Source organism: Ranitomeya imitator, chromosome 10 (assembly GCF_032444005.1).
Source record: "Ranitomeya imitator isolate aRanImi1 chromosome 10, aRanImi1.pri, whole genome shotgun sequence".
Classification (NCBI taxonomy): Eukaryota; Metazoa; Chordata; class Amphibia; order Anura; family Dendrobatidae; genus Ranitomeya; species Ranitomeya imitator.
In genome coordinates, this window is record NC_091291.1 from 92,652,019 (window position 1) to 92,672,279 (window position 20,261).

Sequence of the window (20,261 nt, forward strand, 5' to 3'; positions counted from 1 at the left end):
AAAACTTGATGTAACATTATGCATGCACATTGTGTTTTATGTGCAACCATCACCTGTCTCATAAACACAGGGTTAGAATGAACATGATGAATAGAGTCAAATTGGAAATGTAAAAAAATCTGTCAAAATTGCATTTTTTTCTACCCATTCACAAAGAGTTAATGAAAGTTATTAAACATGTACAACAAAATGGCAGGAGTTTCAAATAGAAATCATGCTGCAAAAACTAGTCAAAGCAAAAATAAAAATATACATTTTCAGGGGTTTCGCTTGACATTTGCCGAGTGTCAAACACTCTTAAAGTTGTTTGTGTTTGGCCGAAATAGCTCAGTTGTGAGAGCGTTAGACTGAAGATCTAAAGGTCCCGGGTTTCGGCAACATAATTTTTCTTCACTGTTTACATTTTAAGGAGAAAATGAACAAAGCACATGGGCTGATGACTGAAAGAAAATGAAAAAAGGCCTAAAAATCTTAACTATCTACAGAAAATAAAATGTTGAAAAGATGAGAAATGGGAGCTTTTCCTTTTGAGCAAATTATTATTTTTTTTAATTTTTCCTCTATTTTGTTTATTTCCATTTCACTAAGCTGTAAGAGGATTTAATGGGAACCGGATAGCTGATACAGGCATCATGTATCAGACACTAGCTGAATGATTTCAGCCATGTATGTTTGACTATGAAATGCTGTGGTGTATATGGATTCATTGTGAGAAGTAATTTCTAAAATGGGGTCACTTTGGGGGGTTTCTGCTGTTTTTGGTATGTTTGGTACTCTGAAAATTTTACCGCAAACTATTCTTGCAAAATCTGCATTCCAAAACCCGAATGGTGCTCTTATTTTCAAAGCCCTGCTGTGTGGCCAAATGGTAGTTTCTGAAGAAATATGATGCATCACCGCATTTTGTGAGAAATCTAACATATCTAACATCCTAACAAAATAAAAGGAGGTTTGAAAATTAATGCTGACAAAAAGTACACACATGAAAAATGCTATTTATTAATGTTTTTGTGTGTTGCGACAAGTTGGTTAAGGTACAAAATCCACAAGAAGTCAGGATGGCCGAGCGGTCTAAGGCGCTGCGTTCAGGTCGCAGTCTCTCTTGGAGGCGTGGGTTCAAATCCCACTTCTGACATCACCTTTTCGTTTCATGAAACTATACAGATTCCCTTCAGTTATTGATTAGATGGGGCTCAAACCAAACTTAGCAATGGGCCTTAAAAAACCTGATCCCAAAGTTATGACTACCTGGGAGTTTTTGGGGTGAATCTGAAATTGTCATCTATAAACGGAACTCTAGGATTGTGAAATAGGTTTTATGTGCATATGTTAGCTGTCTTGGCACCATAAAAATACTATGGGCGGTGAATGGGGAGGATTATTTCACCTCTTTGTGTTCTCTTTCCCTATTAGGTCGGAGATTCCACATCCTATGGGGCTGTTCTGGGAGATTTCTATAAACTGAATTGCAGGTAAGTCTAATTTCATATTTGTTTACCTCATTCCTCAATAGACCATAACAGTACTTAATAAACAAAAGCTGAAAAAGTAGGTAATCATAGATTAAAAAGTCTGAAATGCGCATGCGATACTGACATCTAAGTTTCAGCACATTTTGGGACAAACGTTTTCACATTGAAAGTTAACAATCATTAAAATATTTTCTCTAAATTTTTGTCTCCTTTTTTGCTCCAATTATTTGCATCTAATATCAAATAAAACTTGATGTAACATTATGCATGCACATTGTGTTTTATGTGCAACCATCACCTGTCTCATAAACACAGGGTTAGAATGAACATGATGAATAGAGTCAAATTGGAAATGTAAAAAAATCTGTCAAAATTGCATTTTTTTTCTACTCATTCACAAAGAGTTAATGAAAGTTATTAAACATGTACAACAAAATGGCAGGAGTTTCAAATAGAAATCATGCTGCAAAAACTAGTCAAAGCAAAAATAAAAATATACATTTTCAGGGGTTTCGCTTGACATTTGCCGAGTATCAAACACTCTTAAAGTTGTTTGTGTTTGGCCGAAATAGCTCAGTTGGGAGAGCGTTAGACTGAAGATCTAAAGGTCCCTGGTTCGATCCAAGGTGTCCGCAACATAATTTTTCTTCACTGTTTACATTTTAAGGAGAAAATGAACAAAGCACATGGGCTGATGACTGAAAGAAAATGAAAAAAGGCCTAAAAATCTTAACTATCTACAGAAAATAAAATGTTGAAAAGATGAGAAATGGGAGCTTTTCCTTTTGAGCAAATTATTATTTTTTTTAATTTTTCCTCTATTTTGTTTATTTCCATTTCACTAAGCTGTAAGAGGATTTAATGGGAACCGGATAGCTGATACAGGCATCATGTATCAGACACTAGCTGAATGATTTCAGCCATGTATGTTTGACTATGAAATGCTGTGGTGTATATGGATTCATTGTGAGAAGTAATTTCTAAAATGGGGTCACTTTGGGGGGTTTCTGCTGTTTTTGGTATGTTTGGTACTCTGAAAATTTTACCGCAAACTATTCTTGCAAAATCTGCATTCCAAAACCCGAATGGTGCTCTTATTTTCAAAGCCCTGCTGTGTGGCCAAATGGTAGTTTCTGAAGAAATATGATGCATCACCGCATTTTGTGAGAAATCTAACATATCTAACATCCTAACAAAATAAAAGGAGGTTTGAAAATTAATGCTGACAAAAAGTACACACATGAAAAATGCTATTTATTAATGTTTTTGTGTGTTGCGACAAGTTGGTTAAGGTACAAAATCCACAAGAAGTCAGGATGGCCGAGCGGTCTAAGGCGCTGCGTTCAGGTCGCAGTCTCTCTTGGAGGCGTGGGTTCAAATCCCACTTCTGACATCACCTTTTCGTTCATGAAACTATACAGATTCCCTTCAGTTATTGATTAGATGGGGCTCAAACCAAACTTAGCAACGGGCCTTAAAAAACCTGATCCCAAAGTTATGACTACCTGGGAGTTTTTGGGGTGAATCTGAAATTGTCATCTATAAACGGAACTCTAGGATTGTGAAATAGGTTTTATGTGCATATGTTAGCTGTCTTGGCACCATAAAAATACTATGGGCGGTGAATGGGGAGGATTATTTCACCTCTTTGTGTTCTCTTTCCCTATTAGGTCGGAGATTCCACATCCTATGGGGCTGTTCTGGGAGATTTCTATAAACTGAATTGCAGGTAAGTCTAATTTCATATTTGTTTACCTCATTCCTCAATAGACCATAACAGTACTTAATAAACAAAAGCTGAAAAAGTAGGTAATCATAGATTAAAAGTCTGAAATGCGCATGCGATACTGACATCTAAGTTTCAGCACATTTTGGGACAAACGTTTTCACATTGAAAGTTAACAATCATTAAAATATTTTCTCTAAATTTTTGTCTCCTTTTTTGCTCCAATTATTTGCATCTAATATCAAATAAAACTTGATGTAACATTATGCATGCACATTGTGTTTTATGTGCAACCATCACCTGTCTCATAAACACAGGGTTAGAATGAACATGATGAATAGAGTCAAATTGGAAATGTAAAAAAATCTGTCAAAATTGCATTTTTTTTCTACTCATTCACAAAGAGTTAATGAAAGTTATTAAACATGTAAAACAAAATGGCAGGAGTTTCAAATAGAAATCATGCTGCAAAAACTAGTCAAAGCAAAAATAAAAATATACATTTTCAGGGGTTTCGCTTGACATTTGCCGAGTATCAAACACTCTTAAAGTTGTTTGTGTTTGGCCGAAATAGCTCAGTTGGGAGAGCGTTAGACTGAAGATCTAAAGGTCCCTGGTTCGATCCAAGGTTTCCGCAACATAATTTTTCTTCACTGTTTACATTTTAAGGAGAAAATGAACAAAGCACATGGGCTGATGACTGAAAGAAAATGAAAAAAGGCCTAAAAATCTTAACTATCTACAGAAAATAAAATGTTGAAAAGATGAGAAATGGGAGCTTTTCCTTTTGAGCAAATTATTATTTTTTTTAATTTTTCCTCTATTTTGTTTATTTCCATTTCACTAAGCTGTAAGAGGATTTAATGGGAACCGGATAGCTGATACAGGCATCATGTATCAGACACTAGCTGAATGATTTCAGCCATGTATGTTTGACTATGAAATGCTGTGGTGTATATGGATTCATTGTGAGAAGTAATTTCTAAAATGGGGTCACTTTGGGGGGGGGGGTTTCTGCTGTTTTTGGTATGTTTGGTACTCAGAAAATTTTACCGCAAACTATTCTTGCAAAATCTGCATTCCAAAACCCGAATGGTGCTCTTATTTTCAAAGCCCTGCTGTGTGGCCAAATGGTAGTTTCTGAAGAAATATGATGCATCACCGCATTTTGTGAGAAATCTAACATTTCTAACATCCTAACAAAATAAAAGGAGGTTTGAAAATTAATGCTGACAAAAAGTCCACACATGAAAAATGCTATTTATTAATGTTTTTGTGTGTTGCGACAAGTTGGTTTAAGGGTATAAGCAGTCAAAGAATAAAAATGACTAATATTTCAAAATTTTAAGCAAACTTTAGATATTTTCACAGAAAAAAACTAAAAGTTTATTGACCTAAATTTACAGTTAATGTAAAGTACAATGTGTCACAAAAAACACTTTCAGAATTACGGGGATATGTAGAAGCATTCCAGAGTTATTACTGCATAAGGTGATACATGTCATATTTTTTAACAAATGGGGCTTGGCCTTTTAGCTCAAAATAGGCTTTATAACTAATAGTTTAAACAAATGTATAGAAATAAAAACTGTAATATTAATTATTTTAAAATAATTTTCAATGACAATTGATGGTCATATTTCTGCTGACTAATTTGGAAAGAGTTAAGGTACAAAATCTACAAGAAGTCAGGATGGCCGAGCGGTCTAAGGCGCTGCGTTCAGGTCGCAGTCTCTCTTGGAGGCGTGGGTTCAAATCCCACTTCTGACATCACCTTTTCGTTTCATGAAACTATACAGATTCCCTTCAGTTATTGATTAGATGGGGCTCAAACCAAACTTAGCAATGGGCCTTAAAAAACCTGATCCCAAAGTTATGACTACCTGGGAGTTTTTGGGGTGAATCTGAAATTGTCATCTATAAACGGAACTCTAGGATTGTGAAATAGGTTTTATGTGCATATGTTAGCTGTCTTGGCACCATAAAAATACTATGGGCGGTGAATGGGGAGGATTATTTCACCTCTTTGTGTTCTCTTTCCCTATTAGGTCGGAGATTCCACATCCTATGGGGCTGTTCTGGGAGATTTCTATAAACTGAATTGCAGGTAAGTCTAATTTCATATTTGTTTACCTCATTCCTCAATAGACCATAACAGTACTTAATAAACAAAAGCTGAAAAAGTAGGTAATCATAGATTAAAAAGTCTGAAATGCGCATGCGATACTGACATCTAAGTTTCAGCACATTTTGGGACAAACGTTTTCACATTGAAAGTTAACAATCATTAAAATATTTTCTCTAAATTTTTGTCTCCTTTTTTGCTCCAATTATTTGCATCTAATATCAAATAAAACTTGATGTAACATTATGCATGCACATTGTGTTTTATGTGCAACCATTACCTGTCTCATAAACACAGGGTTAGAATAAACGTGATGAATAGAGTCAAATTGGAAATGTAAAAAAATCTGTCAAAATTGCATTTTTTTCTACTCATTCACAAAGAGTTAATGAAAGTTATTAAACATGTACAACAAAATGGCAGGAGTTTCAAATAGAAATCATGCTGCAAAAACTAGTCAAAGCAATAATAAAAATATACATTTTCAGAGGTTTTGCTTGACATTTGCCGAGTGTCAAACACTCCTAAAGTTGTTTGTGTTTGGCCGAAATAGCTCAGTTGGGAGAGCGTTAGACTGAAGATCTAAAGGTCCCTGGTTCGATCCCGGCTTTCGGCAACATAATTTTTCTTCACTGTTTACATTTTAAGGAGAAAAAGAACAAAGCACATGGGCTGATGACTTAAAGAAAATGAAAAAAGGCCTAAAAATCTTAACTATCTACAGAAAATAAAATGTTGAAAAGATGAGAAATGGGAGCTTTTCCTTTTGAGCAAATTATTATTTTTTTTAATTTTTCCTCTATTTTGTTTATTTCCATTTCACTAAGCTGTAAGAGGATTTAATGGGAACCGCATAGCTGATACAGGCATCATGTATCAGACACTAGCTGAATGATTTCAGCCATGTATGTTTGACTATGAAATGCTGTGGTGTATATGAATTCATTGTGAGAAGTAATTTCTAAAATGGGGTCAGTTTGGGGGGGGTTTCTGCTGTTTTGGTACGTTTGGTAATCTGAAAATTTTACCGCAAACTATTCTTGCAAAATCTGCATTCCAAAACCCGAATAGTGCTCTTATTTTCAAAACCCTGCTGTGTGGCCAAATGGTAGTTTCTGAAGAAATATGATGCATCACCGCATTTTGTGAGAAATCTAACATTTCTAACATCCTAACAAAATAAAAGGAGGATTGAAAATTAATGCTGACAAAAAGTACACACATGAAAAATGCTATTTATTAACGTTTTTGTGTGTTGCGACAAGTTGGTTAAGGTACAAAATCCACAAGAAGTCAGGATGGCCGAGCGGTCTAAGGCGCTGCGTTCAGTTCGCAGTCTCTCTTGGAGGCGTGGGTTCAAATCCCACTTCTGACATCACCTTTTCGTTTCATGAAACTATACAGATTCCCTTCAGTTATTGATTAGATGGGGCTCAAACCAAACTTAGCAATGGGCCTTAAAAAACCTGATCCCAAAGTTATGACTACCTGGGAGTTTTTGGGGTGAATCTGAAATTGTCATCTATAAACGGAACTCTAGGATTGTGAAATAGGTTTTATGTGCATATGTTAGCTGTCTTGGCACCATAAAAATACTATGGGCGGTGAATGGGGAGGATTATTTCACCTCTTTGTGTTCTCTTTCCCTATTAGGTCGGAGATTCCACATCCTATGGGGCTGTTCTGGGAGATTTCTATAAACTGAATTGCAGGTAAGTCTAATTTCATATTTGTTTACCTCATTCCTCAATAGACCATAACAGTACTTAATAAACAAAAGCTGAAAAAGTAGGTAATCATAGATTAAAAAGTCTGAAATGCGCATGCGATACTGACATCTAAGTTTCAGCACATTTTGGGACAAACGTTTTCACATTGAAAGTTAACAATCATTAAAATATTTTCTCTAAATTTTTGTCTCCTTTTTTGCTCCAATTATTTGCATCTAATATCAAATAAAACTTGATGTAACATTATGCATGCACATTGTGTTTTATGTGCAACCATCACCTGTCTCATAAACACAGGGTTAGAATGAACATGATGAATAGAGTCAAATTGGAAATGTAAAAAAATCTGTCAAAATTGCATTTTTTTTCTACTCATTCACAAAGAGTTAATGAAAGTTATTAAACATGTACAACAAAATGGCAGGAGTTTCAAATAGAAATCATGCTGCAAAAACTAGTCAAAGCAAAAATAAAAATATACATTTTCAGGGGTTTCGCTTGACATTTGCCGAGTGTCAAACACTCTTAAAGCTGTTTGTGTTTGGCCGAAATAGCTCAGTTGGGAGAGCGTTAGACTGAAGATCTAAAGGTCCCTGGTTCGATCCCGGGTTTCGGCAACATAATTTTTCTTCACTGTTTACATTTTAAGGAGAAAATGAACAAAGCACATGGGCTGATGAATGAAAGAAAATGAAAAAAGGCCTAAAAATCTTAACTATCTACAGAAAATAAAATGTTGAAAAGATGAGAAATGGGAGCTTTTCCTTTTGAGCAAATTATTATTCTTTTTAATTTTTCCTCTATTTTGTTTATTTCCATTTCACTAAGCTGTAAGAGGATTTAATGGGAACCGGATAGCTGATACAGGCATCATGTATCAGACACTAGCTGAATGATTTCAGCCATGTATGTTTGACTATGAAATGCTGTGGTGTATATGGATTCATTGTGAGAAGTAATTTCTAAAATGGGTTCACTTTGGGGGGGGTTTCTGCTGTTTTTGGTATGTTTGGTACTCTGAAAATTTTACCGCAAACTATTCTTGCAAAATCTGCAATCCAGAACCCGAATGGTGCTCTTATTTTCAAAGCCCTGCTGTGTGGCCAAATGATAGTTTCTGAAGAAATATGATGCATCACCGCATTTTGTGAGAAATCTAACATTTCTAACATCTTAACAAAATAAAAGGAGGTTTGAAAATTAATGCTGACAAAAAGTACACACATGAAAAATGCTATTTATTAATGTTTTTGTGTGTTGCGACAAGTTGGTTAAGGTACAAAATCCACAAGAAGTCAGGATGGCCGAGCGGTCTAAGGCGCTGCGTTCAGGTCGCAGTCTCTCTTGGAGGCGTGGGTTCAAATCCCACTTCAGACATCACCTTTTCGTTTCATGAAACTATACAGATTCCCTTCAGTTATTGATTAGATGGGGCTCAAACCAAACTTAGCAATGGGCCTTAAAAAACCTGATCCCAAAGTTATGACTACCTGGGAGTTTTTGGGGTGAATCTGAAATTGTCATCTATAAACGGAACTCTAGGATTGTGAAATAGGTTTTATGTGCATATGTTAGCTGTCTTGGCACCATAAAAATACTATGGGCGGTGAATGGGGAGGATTATTTCACCTCTTTGTGTTTTCTTTCCCTATTAGGTCGGAGATTCCACATCCTATGGGGCTGTTCTGGGAGATTTCTATAAACTGAATTGCAGGTAAGTCTAATTTCATATTTGTTTACCTCATTCCTCAATAGACCATAACAGTACTTAATAAACAAAAGCTGAAAAAGTAGGTAATCATAGATTAAAAAGTCTGAAATGCGCATGCGATACTGACATCTAAGTTTCAGCACATTTTGGGACAAACGTTTTCACATTGAAAGTTAACAATCATTAAAATATTTTCTCTAAATTTTTGTCTCCTTTTTTGCTCCAATTATTTGCATCTAATATCAAATAAAACTTGATGTAACATTATGCATGCACATTGTGTTTTATGTGCAACCATCACCTGTCTCATAAACACAGGGTTAGAATGAACATGATGAATAGAGTCAAATTGGAAATGTAAAAAAATCTGTCAAAATTGCATTTTTTTCTACCCATTCACAAAGAGTTAATGAAAGTTATTAAACATGTACAACAAAATGGCAGGAGTTTCAAATAGAAATCATGCTGCAAAAACTAGTCAAAGCAAAAATAAAAATATACATTTTCAGGGGTTTCGCTTGACATTTGCCGAGTGTCAAACACTCTTAAAGTTGTTTGTGTTTGGCCGAAATAGCTCAGTTGGGAGAGCGTTAGACTGAAGATCTAAAGGTCCCTGGTTCGATCCCGGGTTTCGGCAACATAATTTTTCTTCACTGTTTACATTTTAAGGAGAAAATGAACAAAGCACATGGGCTGATGACTGAAAGAAAATGAAAAAAGGCCTAAAAATCTTAACTATCTACAGAAAATAAAATGTTGAACAGATGAGAAATGGGAGCTTTTCCTTTTGAGCAAATTATTATTCTTTTTAATTTTTCCTCTATTTTGTTTATTTCCATTTCACTAAGCTGTAAGAGGACTTAATGGGAACCGGATAGCTGATACAGGCATCATGTATCAGACACTAGCTGAATGATTTCAGCCATGTATGTTTGACTATGAAATGCTGTGGTGTATATGGATTCATTGTGAGAAGTAATTTCTAAAATGGGGTCACTTTGGGGGGGGGGGTTTCTGCTGTTTTTGGTATGTTTGGTACTCTGAAAATTTTACCGCAAACTATTCTTGCAAAATCTGCATTCCAAAACCCGAATGGTGCTCTTATTTTCAAAGCCCTGCTGTGTGGCCAAATGGTAGTTTCTGAAGAAATATGATGCATCACCGCATTTTGTGAGAAATCTAACATTTCTAACATCCTAACAAAATAAAAGGAGGTTTGAAAATTAATGCTGACAAAAAGTACACACATGAAAAATGCTATTTATTAATGTTTTTGTGTGTTGCGACAAGTTGGTTAAGGTACAAAATCCACAAGAAGTCAGGATGGCCGAGCGGTCTAAGGCGCAGTCTCTCTTGGAGGCGTGGGTTCAAATCCCACTTCTGACATCACCTTTTCGTTTCATGAAACTATACAGATTCCCTTCAGTTATTGATTAGATGGGGCTCAAACCAAACTTAGCAATGGGCCTTAAAAAACCTGATCCCAAAGTTATGACTACCTGGGAGTTTTTGGGGTGAATCTGAAATTGTCATCTATAAACGGAACTCTAGGATTGTGAAATAGGTTTTATGTGCATATGTTAGCTGTCTTGGCACCATAAAAATACTATGGGCGGTGAATGGGGAGGATTATTTCACCTCTTTGTGTTCTCTTTCCCTATTAGGTCGGAGATTCCACATCCTATGGGGGTGTTCTGGGAGATTTCTATAAACTGAATTGCAGGTAAGTCTAATTTCATATTTGTTTACCTCATTCCTCAATAGACCATAACAGTACTTAATAAACAAAAGCTGAAAAAGTAGGTAATCATAGATTAAAAAGTCTGAAATGCGCATGCGATACTGACATCTAAGTTTCAGCACATTTTGGGACAAACGTTTTCACATTGAAAGTTAACAATCATTAAAATATTTTCTCTAAATTTTTGTCTCCTTTTTTGCTCCAATTATTTGCATCTAATATCAAATAAAACTTGATGTAACATTATGCATGCACATTGTGTTTTATGTGCAACCATCACCTGTCTCATAAACACAGGGTTAGAATGAACATGATGAATAGAGTCAAATTGGAAATGTAAAAAAATCTGTCAAAATTGCATTTTTTTTCTACTCATTCACAAAGAGTTAATGAAAGTTATTAAACATGTACAACAAAATGGCAGGAGTTTCAAATAGAAATCATGCTGCAAAAACTAGTCAAAGCAAAAATAAAAATATACATTTTCAGGGGTTTCGCTTGACATTTGCCGAGTGTCAAACACTCTTAAAGTTGTTTGTGTTTGGCCGAAATAGCTCAGTTGGGAGAGCGTTAGACTGAAGATCTAAAGGTCCCTGGTTCGATCCCGGGTTTCGGCAACATAATTTTTCTTCACTGTTTACATTTTAAGGAGAAAATGAACAAAGCACATGGGCTGATGACTGAAAGAAAATGAAAAAAGGCCTAAAAATCTTAACTATCTACAGAAAATAAAATGTTGAAAAGATGAGAAATGGGAGCTTTTCCTTTTGAGCAAATTATTATTCTTTTTAATTTTTCCTCTATTTTGTTTATTTCCATTTCACTAAGCTGTAAGAGGATTTAATGGGAACCGGATAGCTGATACAGGCATCATGTATCAGACACTAGCTGAATGATTTCAGCCATGTATGTTTGACTATGAAATGCTGTGGTGTATATGGATTCATTGTGAGAAGTAATTTCTAAAATGGGGTCACTTTGGGGGGTTTCTGCTGTTTTTGGTATGTTTGGTACTCTGAAAATTTTACCGCAAACTATTCTTGCAAAATCTGCATTCCAAAACCCGCATGGTGCTCTTATTTTCAAAGCCCTGCTGTGTGGCCAAATGGTAGTTTCTGAAGAAATATGATGCATCACCGCATTTTGTGAGAAATCTAACATATCTAACATCCTAACAAAATAAAAGGAGGTTTGAAAATTAATGCTGACAAAAAGTACACACATGAAAAATGCTATTTATTAATGTTTTTGTGTGTTGCGACAAGTTGGTTAAGGTACAAAATCCACAAGAAGTCAGGATGGCCGAGCGGTCTAAGGCGCTGCGTTCAGGTCGCAGTCTCTCTTGGAGGCGTGGGTTCAAATCCCACTTCTGACATCACCTTTTCGTTTCATGAAACTATACAGATTCCCTTCAGTTATTGATTAGATGGGGCTCAAACCAAACTTAGCAATGGGCCTTAAAAAACCTGATCCCAAAGTTATGACTACCTGGGAGTTTTTGGGGTGAATCTGAAATTGTCATCTATAAACGGAACTCTAGGATTGTGAAATAGGTTTTATGTGCATATGTTAGCTGTCTTGGCACCATAAAAATACTATGGGCGGTGAATGGGGAGGATTATTTTACCTCTTTGTGTTCTCTTTCCCTATTAGGTCGGAGATTCCACATCCTATGGGGCTGTTCTGGGAGATTTCTATAAACTGAATTGCAGGTAAGTCTAATTTCATATTTGTTTACCTCATTCCTCAATAGACCATAACAGTACTTAATAAACAAAAGCTGAAAAAGTAGGTAATCATAGATTAAAAAGTCTGAAATGCGCATGCGATACTGACATCTAAGTTTCAGCACATTTTGGGACAAACGTTTTCACATTGAAAGTTAACAATCATTAAAATATTTTCTCTAAATTTTTGTCTCCTTTTTTGCATCTAATATCAAATAAAACTTGATGTAACATTATGCATGCACATTGTGTTTTATGTGCAACCATCACCTGTCTCATAAACACAGGGTTAGAATGAACATGATGAATAGAGTCAAATTGGAAATGTAAAAAAATCTGTCAAAATTGCATTTTTTTTCTACTCATTCACAAAGAGTTAATGAAAGTTATTAAACATGTACAACAAAATGGCAGGAGTTTCAAATAGAAATCATGCTGCAAAAACTAGTCAAAGCAAAAATAAAAATATACATTTTCAGGGGTTTCGCTTGACATTTGCCGAGTGTCAAACACTCCTAAAGTTGTTTGTGTTTGGCCGAAATAGCTCAGTTGGGAGAGCGTTAGACTGAAGATCTAAAGGTCCCTGGTTCGATCCCGGGTTTCGGCAACATAATTTTTCTTCACTGTTTACATTTTAAGGAGAAAATGAACAAAGCACATGGGCTGATGACTGAAAGAAAATGAAAAAAGGCCTAAAAATCTTAACTATCTACAGAAAATAAAATGTTGACAAGATGAGAAATGGGAGCTTTTCCTTTTGAGCAAATTATTATTTTTTTTAATTTTTCCTCTATTTTGTTTATTTCCATTTCACTAAGCTGTAAGAGGATTTAATGGGAACCGGATAGCTGATACAGGCATCATGTATCAGACACTAGCTGAATGATTTCAGCCATGTATGTTTGACTATGAAATGCTGTGGTGTATATGGATTCATTGTGAGAAGTAATTTCTAAAATGGGGTCACTTTGGGGGGTTTCTGCTGTTTTTGGTATGTTTGGTACTCTGAAAATTTTACCGCAAACTATTCTTGCAAAATCTGCATTCCAAAACCCGAATAGTGCTCTTATTTTCAAAACCCTGCTGTGTGGCCAAATGGTAGTTTCTGAAGAAATATGATGCATCACCGCATTTTGTGAGAAATCTAACATTTCTAACATCCTAACAAAATAAAAGGAGGTTTGAAAATTAATGCTGACAAAAAGTACACACATGAAAAATGCTATTTATTAATGTTTTTGTGTGTTGCGACAAGTTGGTTAAGGTACAAAATCCACAAGAAGTCAGGATGGCCGAGCGGTCTAAGGCGCTGCGTTCAGGTCGCAGTCTCTCTTGGAGGCGTGGGTTCAAATCCCACTTCTGACATCACCTTTTCGTTTCATGAAACTATACAGATTACCTTCAGTTATTGATTAGATGGGGCTCAAACCAAACTTAGCAATGGGCCTTAAAAAACCTGATCCCAAAGTTATGACTACCTGGGAGTTTTTGGGGTGAATCTGAAATTGTCATCTATAAACGGAACTCTAGGATTGTGAAATAGGTTTTATGTGCATATGTTAGCTGTCTTGGCACCATAAAAATACTATGGGCGGTGAATGGGGAGGATTATTTCACTTCTTTGTGTTCTCTTTCCCTATTAGGTCGGAGATTCCACATCCTATGGGGCTGTTCTGGGAGATTTCTATAAACTGAATTGCAGGTAAGTATAATTTCATATTTGTTTACCTCATTCCTCAATAGACCATAACAGTACTTAATAAACAAAAGCTGAAAAAGTAGGTAATCATAGATTAAAAAGTCTGAAATGCGCATGCGATACTGACATCTAAGTTTCAGCACATTTTGGGACAAACGTTTTCACATTGAAAGTTAACAATCATTAAAATATTTTCTCTAAATTTTTGTCTCCTTTTTTGCTCCAATTATTTGCATCTAATATCAAATAAAACTTGATGTAACATTATGCATGCACATTGTGTTTTATGTGCAACCATCACCTGTCTCATAAACACAGGGTTAGAATGAACATGATGAATAGAGACAAATTGGAAATGTAAAAAAATCTGTCAAAATTGCATTTTTTTTCTACTCATTCACAAAGAGTTAATGAAAGTTATTAAACATGTACAACAAAATGGCAGGAGTTTCAAATAGAAATCATGCTGCAAAAACTAGTCAAAGCAAAAATAAAAATATACATTTTCAGGGGTTTCGCTTGACATTTGCCGAGTGTCAAACACTCTTAAAGTTGTTTGTGTTTGGCCGAAATAGCTCAGTTGGGAGAGCGTTAGACTGAAGATCTAAAGGTCCCTGGTTCGATCCCGGGTTTCGGCAACGTAATTTTTCTTCACTGTTTACATTTTAAGGAGAAAATGAACAAAGCACATGGGCTGATGACTGAAAGAAAATGAAAAAAGGCCTAAAAATCTTAACTATCTACAGAAAATAAAATGTTGAAAAGATGAGAAATGGGAGCTTTTCCTTTTGAGCAAATTATTATTTTTTTTAATTTTTCCTCTATTTTGTTTATTTCCATTTCACTAAGCTGTAAGAGGATTTAATGGGAACCGGATAGCTGATACAGGCATCATGTATCAGACACTAGCTGAATGATTTCAGCCATGTATGTTTGACTATGAAATGCTGTGGTGTATATGGATTCATTGTGAGAAGTAATTTCTAAAATGGGGTCACTTTGGGGGGGGGTTTCTGCTGTTTTTGGTATGTTTGGTACTCTGAAAATTTTACCGCAAACTATTCTTGCAAAATCTGCATTCCAAAACCCGAATGGTGCTCTTATTTTCAAAGCCCTGCTGTGTGGCCAAATGGTAGTTTCTGAAGAAATATGATGCATCACCGCATTTTGTGAGAAATCTAACATTTCTAACATCCTAACAAAATAAAAGGAGGTTTGAAAATTAATGCTGACAAAAAGTACACACATGAAAAATGCTATTTATTAATGTTTTTGTGTGTTGCGACAAGTTGGTTAAGGTACAAAATCCACAAGAAGTCAGGATGGCCGAGCGGTCTAAGGCGCTGCGTTCAGGTCGCAGTCTCTCTTGGAGGCGTGGGTTCAAATCCCACTTCTGACATCACCTTTTCGTTTCATGAAACTATACAGATTCCCTTCAGTTATTGATTAGATGGGGCTCAAACCAAACTTAGCAATGGGCCTTAAAAAACCTGATCCCAAAGTTATGACTACCTGGGAGTTTTTGGGGTGAATCTGAAATTGTCATCTATAAACGGAACTCTAGGATTGTGAAATAGGTTTTATGTGCATATGTTAGCTGTCTTGGCACCATAAAAATACTATGGGCGGTGAATGGGGAGGATTATTTCACCTCTTTGTGTTCTCTTTCCCTATTAGGTCGGAGATTCCACATCCTATGGGGCTGTTCTGGGAGATTTCTATAAACTGAATTGCAGGTAAGTCTAATTTCATATTTGTTTACCTCATTCCTCAATAGACCATAACAGTACTTAATAAACAAAAGCTGAAAAAGTAGGTAATCATAGATTAAAAAGTCTGAAATGCGCATGCGATACTGACATCTAAGTTTCAGCACATTTTGGGACAAACGTTTTCACATTGAAAGTTAACAATCATTAAAATATTTTCTCTAAATTTTTGTCTCCTTTTTTGCTCCAATTATTTGCATCTAATATCAAATAAAACTTGATGTAACATTATGCATGCACATTGTGTTTTATGTGCAACCATCACCTGTCTCATAAACACAGGGTTAGAATGAACATGATGAATAGAGTCAAATTGGAAATGTAAAAAAATCTGTCAAAATTGCATTTTTTTTCTACTCATTCACAAAGAGTTAATGAAAGTTATTAAACATGTACAACAAAATGGCAGGAGTTTCAAATAGAAATCATGCTGCAAAAACTAGTCAAAGCAAAAATAAAAATATACATTTTCAGGGGTTTCGCTTGACATTTGCCGAGTGTCAAACACTCTTAAAGTTGTTTGTGTTTGGCCGAAATAGCTCAGTTGGGAGAGCGTTAGACTGAAGATCTAAAGATCCCGGGTTTCGGCAACATAATTTTTCTTCACTGTTTACATTTTAAGGAGAAAATGAACAAAGCACATGGGCTGATGACTGAAAGAAAATGAAAAAAGGCCTAAAAATCTTAACTATCTACAGAAAATAAAATGTTGAAAAGATGAGAAATGGGAGCTTTTCCTTTTGAGCAAATTATTATTTTTTTTAATTTTTCCTCTATTTTGTTTATTTCCATTTCACTAAGCTGTAAGAGGATTTAATGGGAACCGCATAGCTGATACAGGCATCATGTATCAGACACTAGCTGAATGATTTCAGCCATGTATGTTTGACTATGAAATGCTGTGGTGTATATGAATTCATTGTGAGAAGTAATTTCTAAAATGGGGTCAGTTTGGGGTGGGTTTCTGCTGTTTTGGTACGTTTGGTAATCTGAAAATTTTACCGCAAACTATTCTTGCAAAATCTGCATTCCAAAACCCGAATAGTGCTCTTATTTTCAAAACCCTGCTGTGTGGCCAAATGGTAGTTTCTGAAGAAATATGATGCATCACCGCATTTTGTGAGAAATCTAACATTTCTAACATCCTAACAAAATAAAAGGAGGATTGAAAATTAATGCTGACAAAAAGTACACACATGAAAAATGCTATTTATTAATGTTTTTGTGTGTTGCGACAAGTTGGTTAAGGTACAAAATCCACAAGAAGTCAGGATGGCCGAGCGGTCTAAGGCGCTGCGTTCAGTTCGCAGTCTCTCTTGGAGGCGTGGGTTCAAATCCCACTTCTGACATCACCTTTTCGTTTCATGAAACTATACAGATTCCCTTCAGTTATTGATTAGATGGGGCTCAAACCAAACTTAGCAATGGGCCTTAAAAAACCTGATCCCAAAGTTATGACTACCTGGGAGTTTTTGGGGTGAATCTGAAATTGTCATCTATAAACGGAACTCTAGGATTGTGAAATAGGTTTTATGTGCATATGTTAGCTGTCTTGGCACCATAAAAATACTATGGGCGGTGAATGGGGAGGATTATTTCACCTCTTTGTGTTCTCTTTCCCTATTAGGTCGGAGATTCCACATCCTATGGGGCTGTTCTGGGAGATTTCTATAAACTGAATTGCAGGTAAGTCTAATTTCATATTTGTTTACCTCATTCCTCAATAGACCATAACAGTACTTAATAAACAAAAGCTGAAAAAGTAGGTAATCATAGATTAAAAAGTCTGAAATGCGCATGCGATACTGACATCTAAGTTTCAGCACATTTTGGGACAAACGTTTTCACATTGAAAGTTAACAATCATTAAAATATTTTCTCTAAATTTTTGTCTCCTTCTTTGCTCCAATTATTTGCATCTAATATCAAATAAAACTTGATGTAACATTATTCATGCACATTGTGTTTTATGTGCAACCATCACCTGTCTCATAAACACAGGGTTAGAATGAACATGATGAATAGAGTCAAATTGGAAATGTAAAAAAATCTGTCAAAATTGCATTTTTTTTCTACTCATTCACAAAGAGTTAATGAAAGTTATTAAACATGTACAACAAAATGGCAGGAGTTTCAAATAGAAATCATGCTGCAAAAACTAGTCAAAGCAAAAATAAAAATATACATTTTCAGGGGTTTCGCTTGACATTTGCCGAGTGTCAAACACTCCTAAAGTTGTTTGTGTTTGGCCGAAATAGCTCAGTTGGGAGAGCGTTAGACTGAAGATCTAAAGGTCCCTGGTTCGATCCCGGGTTTCGGCAACATAATTTTTCTTCACTGTTTACATTTTAAGGAGAAAATGAACAAAGCACATGGGCTGATGACTGAAAGAAAATGAAAAAAGGCCTAAAAATCTTAACTATCTACAGAAAATAAAATGTTGACAAGATGAGAAATGGGAGCTTTTCCTTTTGAGCAAATTATTATTTTTTTTAATTTTTCCTCTATTTTGTTTATTTCCATTTCACTAAGCTGTAAGAGGATTTAATGGGAACCGGATAGCTGATACAGGCATCATGTATCAGACACTAGCTGAATGATTTCAGCCATGTATGTTTGACTATGAAATGCTGTGGTGTATATGGATTCATTGTGAGAAGTAATTTCTAAAATGGGGTCACTTTGGGGGGGGGGGTTTCTGCTGTTTTTGGTATGTTTGGTACTCTGAAAATTTTACCGCAAACTATTCTTGCAAAATCTGCATTCCAAAACCCGAATGGTGCTCTTATTTTCAAAGCCCTGCTGTGTGGCCAAATGGTAGTTTCTGAAGAAATATGATGCATCACCGCATTTTGTGAGAAATCTAACATTTCTAACATCCTAACAAAATAAAAGGAGGTTTGAAAATTAATGCTGACAAAAAGTACACACATGAAAAATGCTATTTATTAATGTTTTTGTGTGTTGCGACAAGTTGGTTAAGGTACAAAATCCACAAGAAGTCAGGATGGCCGAGCGGTCTAAGGCGCTGCGTTCAGGTCGCAGTCTCTCTTGGAGGCGTGGGTTCAAATCCCACTTCTGACATCACCTTTTCGTTTCATGAAACTATACAGATTCCCTTCAGTTATTGATTAGATGGGGCTCAAACCAAACTTAGCAATGGGCCTTAAAAAACCTGATCCCAAAGTTATGACTACCTGGGAGTTTTTGGGGTGAATCTGAAATTGTCATCTATAAACGGAACTCTAGGATTGTGAAATAGGTTTTATGTGCATATGTTAGCTGTCTTGGCACCATAAAAATATTATGGGCGGTGAATGGGGAGGATTATTTCACCTCTTTGTGTTCTCTTTCCCTATTAGGTCGGAGATTCCACATCCTATGGGGGTGTTCTGGGAGATTTCTATAAACTGAATTGCAGGTAAGTCTAATTTCATATTTGTTTACCTCATTCCTCAATAGACCATAACAGTACTTAATAAACAAAAGCTGAAAAAGTAGGTAATCATAGATTAAAAAGTCTGAAATGCGCATGCGATACTGACATCTAAGTTTCAGCACATTTTGGGACAAACGTTTTCACATTGAAAGTTAACAATCATTAAAATATTTTCTCTAAATTTTTGTCTCCTTTTTTGCTCCAATTATTTGCATCTAATATCAAATAAAACTTGATGTAACATTATGCATGCACATTGTGTTTTATGTGCAACCATCACCTGTCTCATAAACACAGGGTTAGAATGAACATGATGAATAGAGTCAAATTGGAAATGTAAAAAAATCTGTCAAAATTGCATTTTTTTTCTACTCATTCACAAAGAGTTAATGAAAGTTATTAAACATGTACAACAAAATGGCAGGAGTTTCAAATAGAAATCATGCTGCAAAAACTAGTCAAAGCAAAAATAAAAATATACATTTTCAGGGGTTTCGCTTGACATTTGCCGAGTGTCAAACACTCTTAAAGTTGTTTGGGTTTGGCCGAAATAGCTCAGTTGGGAGAGCGTTAGACTGAAGATCTAAAGGTCCCTGGTTCGATCCCGGGTTTCGGCAACATAATTTTTCTTCACTGTTTACATTTTAAGGAGAAAATGAACAAAGCACATGGGCTGATGACTGAAAGAAAATGAAAAAAGGCCTAAAAATCTTAACTATCTACAGAAAATAAAATGTTGAAAAGATGAGAAATGGGAGCTTTTCCTTTTGAGCAAATTATTATTCTTTTTAATTTTTCCTCTATTTTGTTTATTTCCATTTCACTAAGCTGTAAGAGGATTTAATGGGAACCGGATAGCTGATACAGGCATCATGTATCAGACACTAGCTGAATGATTTCAGCCATGTATGTTTGACTATGAAATGCTGTGGTGTATATGGATTCATTGTGAGAAGTAATTTCTAAAATGGGGTCACTTTGGGGGGGGGGGTTTCTGCTGTTTTTGGTATGTTTGGTACTCTGAAAATTTTACCGCAAACTATTCTTGCAAAATCTGCATTCCAAAACCCGAATGGTGCTCTTATTTTCAAAGCCCTGCTGTGTGGCCAAATGGTAGTTTCT

At 35.6% G+C, this 20,261-nt stretch overlaps 17 non-coding genes across 17 annotated transcripts; all 17 read left to right on the forward strand.

The window, feature by feature from the left end:
- Positions 1-1,052: 1,052 nt before the first annotated feature.
- On the forward strand, positions 1,053-1,135 carry TRNAL-CAG (transfer RNA leucine (anticodon CAG)). Its single transcript has one exon. It is a non-coding gene; the product is annotated as a tRNA-Leu (tRNA).
- A 1,647-nt stretch (positions 1,136-2,782) lies between these two features.
- Positions 2,783-2,865, forward strand: TRNAL-CAG (transfer RNA leucine (anticodon CAG)). The gene has a single exon. It is a non-coding gene; the product is annotated as a tRNA-Leu (tRNA).
- Positions 2,866-4,885: 2,020 nt separating this feature from the next.
- TRNAL-CAG (transfer RNA leucine (anticodon CAG)) lies at positions 4,886-4,968 on the forward strand. Its single transcript has one exon. It is a non-coding gene; the product is annotated as a tRNA-Leu (tRNA).
- Positions 4,969-5,866: 898 nt separating this feature from the next.
- TRNAF-GAA (transfer RNA phenylalanine (anticodon GAA)) lies at positions 5,867-5,939 on the forward strand. The gene has a single exon. It is a non-coding gene; the product is annotated as a tRNA-Phe (tRNA).
- Positions 5,940-6,615: 676 nt separating this feature from the next.
- Positions 6,616-6,698, forward strand: TRNAL-CAG (transfer RNA leucine (anticodon CAG)). Its single transcript has one exon. It is a non-coding gene; the product is annotated as a tRNA-Leu (tRNA).
- Positions 6,699-7,597: 899 nt separating this feature from the next.
- Positions 7,598-7,670, forward strand: TRNAF-GAA (transfer RNA phenylalanine (anticodon GAA)). The gene has a single exon. It is a non-coding gene; the product is annotated as a tRNA-Phe (tRNA).
- Positions 7,671-9,328: 1,658 nt separating this feature from the next.
- On the forward strand, positions 9,329-9,401 carry TRNAF-GAA (transfer RNA phenylalanine (anticodon GAA)). Its single transcript has one exon. It is a non-coding gene; the product is annotated as a tRNA-Phe (tRNA).
- Positions 9,402-11,049: 1,648 nt separating this feature from the next.
- Positions 11,050-11,122, forward strand: TRNAF-GAA (transfer RNA phenylalanine (anticodon GAA)). The gene has a single exon. It is a non-coding gene; the product is annotated as a tRNA-Phe (tRNA).
- A 675-nt stretch (positions 11,123-11,797) lies between these two features.
- On the forward strand, positions 11,798-11,880 carry TRNAL-CAG (transfer RNA leucine (anticodon CAG)). The gene has a single exon. It is a non-coding gene; the product is annotated as a tRNA-Leu (tRNA).
- An 886-nt stretch (positions 11,881-12,766) lies between these two features.
- TRNAF-GAA (transfer RNA phenylalanine (anticodon GAA)) lies at positions 12,767-12,839 on the forward strand. Its single transcript has one exon. It is a non-coding gene; the product is annotated as a tRNA-Phe (tRNA).
- A 675-nt stretch (positions 12,840-13,514) lies between these two features.
- TRNAL-CAG (transfer RNA leucine (anticodon CAG)) lies at positions 13,515-13,597 on the forward strand. The gene has a single exon. It is a non-coding gene; the product is annotated as a tRNA-Leu (tRNA).
- An 899-nt stretch (positions 13,598-14,496) lies between these two features.
- TRNAF-GAA (transfer RNA phenylalanine (anticodon GAA)) lies at positions 14,497-14,569 on the forward strand. The gene has a single exon. It is a non-coding gene; the product is annotated as a tRNA-Phe (tRNA).
- A 678-nt stretch (positions 14,570-15,247) lies between these two features.
- Positions 15,248-15,330, forward strand: TRNAL-CAG (transfer RNA leucine (anticodon CAG)). Its single transcript has one exon. It is a non-coding gene; the product is annotated as a tRNA-Leu (tRNA).
- A 1,636-nt stretch (positions 15,331-16,966) lies between these two features.
- On the forward strand, positions 16,967-17,049 carry TRNAL-CAG (transfer RNA leucine (anticodon CAG)). Its single transcript has one exon. It is a non-coding gene; the product is annotated as a tRNA-Leu (tRNA).
- Positions 17,050-17,948: 899 nt separating this feature from the next.
- On the forward strand, positions 17,949-18,021 carry TRNAF-GAA (transfer RNA phenylalanine (anticodon GAA)). The gene has a single exon. It is a non-coding gene; the product is annotated as a tRNA-Phe (tRNA).
- A 680-nt stretch (positions 18,022-18,701) lies between these two features.
- Positions 18,702-18,784, forward strand: TRNAL-CAG (transfer RNA leucine (anticodon CAG)). Its single transcript has one exon. It is a non-coding gene; the product is annotated as a tRNA-Leu (tRNA).
- An 899-nt stretch (positions 18,785-19,683) lies between these two features.
- On the forward strand, positions 19,684-19,756 carry TRNAF-GAA (transfer RNA phenylalanine (anticodon GAA)). Its single transcript has one exon. It is a non-coding gene; the product is annotated as a tRNA-Phe (tRNA).
- Positions 19,757-20,261: the final 505 nt, after the last annotated feature.